Source organism: Olea europaea, chromosome 18, assembly GCF_002742605.1.
Source record: "Olea europaea var. sylvestris chromosome 18, O_europaea_v1, whole genome shotgun sequence".
Classification (NCBI taxonomy): domain Eukaryota; kingdom Viridiplantae; phylum Streptophyta; class Magnoliopsida; order Lamiales; family Oleaceae; genus Olea; species Olea europaea.
Window position 1 is genome coordinate 9,721,279 of NC_036254.1, and position 6,000 is coordinate 9,727,278.

At 29.4% G+C, this 6,000-nt stretch overlaps 1 pseudogene; it reads right to left on the bottom strand.

The window, feature by feature from the left end:
• Nucleotides 1-6,000, bottom strand: part of LOC111366709 — a 29,195-nt pseudogene that overhangs the window by 10,573 nt on the left and 12,622 nt on the right.

A 6,000-nucleotide genomic window follows, 5' to 3' on the forward strand; every position in this document is an offset into this window, starting at 1 on the left:
TTATTTTGTTCAACAAGTATGCAAGATATAATTTTTGAGTACTTTTTGAAACTATGCTCAAAATATTGCTTTTGCAGAAGCACATTTTAGGTGTGGAAAGGTGGAAAAAGTTTTCTACAGCATATCTTTATCAATTTTGAACATATTTTAAACAGTTAAGAATTGTATTCACTGACAGTTTTGAATTCTTGCAAACGAAAGTATACTCACTAATAGTGGCTTTGGGGAGGACTACAGTCCTCTAGTGATCAATTCTTTCAGTTAATTTTTTTTCAAAGAGTCTGTGGATCTTTCTCAATGAGATATTTAATTTTTAATTCATCGTGAAGATGATGACGATAGAAAATAAGTGCTTTTACAAGATCCTGTAGAAATTATTTGTTTTCTTCTTTTATTGTCCCTCCCAAACTGATAGTTTTTGCTAGATATATTAAGTATAGCAAACTCAAGTTTTGTAATGTTTGCCATTTGATTAGCTACACAATAAAGCAAAAGAAAATATAAATAGTTTCAAAGAGTATGATTAAACTTCACTTACTATTTAATCAAGTAGTCAATATCAACATGATATGAGTATATTTTTCTTCACGGATAAACACTAGTTAAAAATAAGAATATATTTTTCGAAATATGTGTTACTTTGGGAGCAAGTTGTACTGCTTCTTCAAGAGAATTTGTCAATATTTTCCTAGGATATTGAAACTTATAATTTTTTCTCTTCAAGAGCAAGTAATATTCTTCAAAAATATTAATTCTAATGTTATGCTACTTCTGGAGCAATAACAAATTATTTATAATAGACAAATTCACGATTAATATTCTTCTGAATTATTAATTATGATATTGTGCTATTTTAAAAGCAACAACACGATATATTATCAATTTAAAGTTTATAAAGGACCATCTAAAAAATTTTAATCGGGTTAAACATATAAATTACTATACAAATAGGATATGAATTTATTAATTACCAAACATGAATTAAACACGGTATGAATTACCAAATTTTTGCATGAATTGAAGATGGCGTGATATGGCCATACTAATATTAAAAGAAATCATATTATACTGGCAAAATTGCAAAGTAAAAGAAATCATATTATACACCAAATTTGTAGCGTGAAAAGATATCATGCATACATAAATCGTGCATCGTAATTGATTTGGTGGAAAGTAAAGAGTTGAAGGGTCATAATTCTGAAATAATCATTCAACCTCAATTATAAAAATTGAATACGGTTGTAATTATCTTAGAAATTATATATAAAATATTGAATATAACCATTACAAAAATTGCGCTTCTTCAGTAACATAATCATTAGCCCCGTGAATATAATGGTGCTTCTTCAGCCTTGAAACATACAATGTGCAACGCCATGACCACTATACTAAACAGATTTATGAATGCGTCCAATGTTGATTATAATTAGATGTTACCAAATTAATTTTGGTACACATAATCAGTGATTATGTTTATAAAAAAAATTATTATCTTCAGTAGACTTTGAAAATTAAATTTTTTTGCTGATAACGTGTTATGAACAGAGATAAAAGAGAAGAAAATAGAGAGTAATCAATTGATTCGTGTGTATTTTATTAAGAAACAAAGTTCTGTATTTATAGGGAAGAATAAAAGATACAAAAGTAATAATTTTTAGGACTATAGGGGTACAATTGTCATTCAATAATAAATTTACCATTTACAACAGTAGTATAATTTTGGTTGTCTTTCTCAACCCATCAAATCAGTGAGTTTAAGTCGTTTCTCAAATTCTATTCTAATTTTATCTCCTATAAAATAATTATTCCCAACACTCATATATTGTTAAAAACTAACTTGTAAATAAAAATATACTTATAAAGTATAAAATGTTACTTATTGGTAAAAAAATTACTTATGAATAATTTTTTTTTCAAAAGTACAATATTAGCTTAAACTATAAAATTTACTTATAAGCGAAAATTACTTATAACTTATTTTATTATAAGTAAATATTTCACCTTTTAAGTTAAAAATTAACTTATGTACAAAAAATTTACTTATAAGAAGCTATAAATTTAAAATTTCATTAAGGATCATATATGTAAGTTTATTCTCTTAAAATTTTTTTAGATCTACCAGACAAAAAACTTCTAAGCATTTGTTGAACAATTAAAGTGTTTTAAAAATTGTTACTAAAAATTACCCAAAATAGAAGCGCCTAATAAACATGCGAAGTTGATGCTTTAAAAAATGTGGAAATTACACAATAACCTACCTTAAAATTCTTGAATTCTAAAATCGGATGGATAGTTTAATCTTTCAAAAATCAGAAAAATTTATATTTAAATATTAAATATTAATTATACAAATTTCATCTCAAAACCCTATCAATTTCTCCTCTCTCCGGACCCGACCAAATGACACCTTGTAGCGGTAGCAGCACCGCTATCGTTGACGACGACGACATGTATAGAACAATTGGAGTCCATCTCTTTTCATTCAACTTCTCCGTTGGCGTTATCCCCCAAGTGCTGTCGACTTTCCGCGACGGTAGTGCGCCTGTTGCTCGCACTGCAACCACGATCTTTTGGTGGTAATGGTGTGGCGGTGACGGCAACATTGAGATTGGAGATTTTTTGGTTGATTTGGTGTGGCGTGGAGATAGAAATGATGATGGTGATTCTTGGTACATGCGGTGATCATGGTGCTAACCGTGATGTTGGTGAGAATGTGGTAACCTTTGATAGCGCGGCTCGAAGCTCACAAGTTAGACTACTGCGCTGCCGTAGTTGAGATCTGTTGTGGACTGTGGCCGGAATCTACAGCTCTGCGATCTGGTGGAGTTTTAGGTTTTCTTTTAGTTGGTGGATGGGGGTTGTAATGGTGTTGGTGGTGGTGTTTGGGTGGCGACGGCTTTGCTGGATCCAACGTGGCGGAGGTTATGTTGTATATAATGGTGGTTGTGGTTTTGTTGGTGGAGGTGGTGGTGGTGGATATTGTGGGTGGTGAGATTATGGCAATGGATATGGTGATATGTTGGTGGTGACGGGGTCTATTGAGGTGGTGGTGGATATGGTGCGACGATGTGTTAATTTGAGGTGGTGATGTTGCCGTCGGGAGGGGACGATGATGGTAGTTATGGCGATGATGGTGGCAGTGGGTGCTACTGCAAGAAGTGGCTACGTAGTGGTCACAAGTGTTGTGGGGGTGTTTGTGACCAACTTGTTGGTTGAATGTGACCACTTACTAGTTAATTTGTGATAAATAAATAAGATGTGATCTAAAAATTGTGTTTGTCACTCATAATTTATTAAGTTGTGACCGAAAAATTAATCATAATCAATTAATCTAATAATTTGCAATGAATAAATGAGTTGTGACCAATAAAAGTTTTGATTCTATGACCAGTGAATAATCTTTGACCTATAAAAAATTTTATTCGTGATCGAAAAACAATATGTGACATATAAAATTTTAGATTTGTGATCGAGAAATAAGTTGTGATCAATAATTTGATAAGTTGTGACTAAAAATTAATCCGTGACTAATTAATTTTTTTATTTGTGACATACAAAATTTTTGATTTGTGACTAAAAAATAATAAGTGACTAATTAAATTGTTAATTTATGACCAAATTATATAGATATGTGGGCTAAATATATTTAATTAATAAGTAAATCAATTAATTAATTAAATCATATATATTTTAATAAAAATTTGATTTTTGGAGTTTGAAACTTGTTTTCTTAATTTTGAAATATGTCATACTTAATCTCTTACTTGTGAAGTTTTCCCTTAAAAAATACCCATAACCAGTATTATAAAACTCCCAAGCAAAACCTTAGCTAATTATTTTTAAATAAGGTTTGCTATTTAAAATGAAACCCCAAGTTGAGAAAATTAGAATTTGAGTACATAATCTCTAAGACAGTGTTTGATTCACTTCCAATTCCATGGAGTGTTTTTCATTTTCCACTTTTGTTGGTATTTAATAGGCATTTATTTCTTAGCAATTGGATTTCCAGGTTTGCTTCACACGGTAACCATTTCCAGCTTTTCATTGAATTTGTTTTCCCATCTATATTGTGGGAAATGGAATTCTAGGTTCTCTCTCTCTCTCTCTCTCTCTCTCTTTTGGGTAATAGAAACAAATTCTATCCATAATTGTAAAAAAATATTTTTCTTTAATTGACAATTTTCATGTAAAATAAAGTCAAACGAACACCAAAAAACAAATGATTTTCTTGATTTTTTTTTGGCAATGGAAACAAATTATATCCCCAATAACAATAAATTTTATTTCTTTAATTGACAATTTTCATGTAAAATAAAGCCAAATGAATACCAAAAAACACATTTATTTCAATATTTTCTACGTGAAAAATTATATCAATCAAACACAATATATTGACAATTTTCAAGAAAATAATTTTTAGGGTATTCAATTCCTTGAAATTCGTTTTTTTTTTCACCCAAATTTCATTTTCGCAATCAAACGGACCCTAACTTCATAATATGGTTATGAGTTTTCACTCTTTAAAGTATTGTGTTATATGATGCTGTGATCTTGGATCCATAGTTCAAGAAAATCGTTTACTTCTTTAGAATCTAAAATTTTCATTAAAACGTTTAATATACTATATAAAAAATATATAGTGCTGTCAAAAGGAAAAATAAAAAAGGAAAAAACGAATAGTCTTTGTACCCATCCCACCAACCAGTAACTTTTCCTCACCACAATCGGCACCCAATTTCCTAACCATCGCAACTAAAACGAATAACTTAATTATGAAACATCCAAAAAAAAAAAAAAAAATCACTTTAATGAGGAAGATATGCACTCGAAGAAATTACCATTTGGAAGCAAAGTGAATAGCCGGAATAGGTATCAAATCTTTTTCAATAAAAAACATATCTCTTTGTCGCATGTCTTATCAAATTTATGACTCGTACAATTGAAAGAAAGAAAAAGTATAAATGAAGAAAAAGTGAAGTATGCCTTAACAAATTTCCATAATATAAATTAGGAAAATTTCAAAATTAAGGAGTTTAAGTATCACACATTTCAAAATTAAGAAAATAAGTTTTAAAAATAGATTTTTATTTAAATTTATTTATAATTTATTTATTTATTTATTAAATATATTTTGGTCGCAAATCTATACAATTTGATCACAAATTAACGATTTAGTTATTCACTTATTATTTTTTAGTCACAAATCAGAAATTTTATGTCACAAATTATTTTACAATCACAAAACAAAAAATTTATAAGTCACAATTTATTTATTAGTTTCAAATCACAAATATTACAAGTCACAACTTATTATATAATCACAAATTATCAATCATAGATTAATAAATTTTTTTCATAATACATTATTTTGTGGTCACAGCATATCTTTTTAATTAGTCACATATAGTTTATCGGTCACAAATTAACTAATTTAATGGTCATAATCAATCAAATCATTTGTGATCATACCAACACGTGTGATCACCACCTCACCACCAAAATCGTCATCAGCCGCAACACCACCAAAATCGTCATCCACAGAGCCACCACCACACCTCACCATGAATACAAAAACTGCATAGCCTGCTGATATTGGTAAATCATGGGGTGCAATCACCCATTGTAGTCCATTCCAAAATCTCTTGTAAATCAAACCACTTTCGCCGATAAGCTAAACAGATGAATCAAACAAAAATGTCAAAGAAACTCTCATTCTCAATGGAAGAATCACGTATGAACTTTCATTTAGTTCTCATTTGTTCTCCTCCTTATCTTCTTGCTGTTTCTCATCAAAAACATCAAGATTCTCCTTTCTGATCTTCGTTCTTTGTGTTCGTTTGTTTGATTTAGAGAGATATAGAGAGAGAAAATTTTTGGGATGAATGAAATAAATATAGGGTTTGGAATGAATATATATAGAGAGAGAGACACACACACACACAAACATAATTTTGTGATATAATTATTAATATTTTAAATATATTAATTAATTAATGAAAT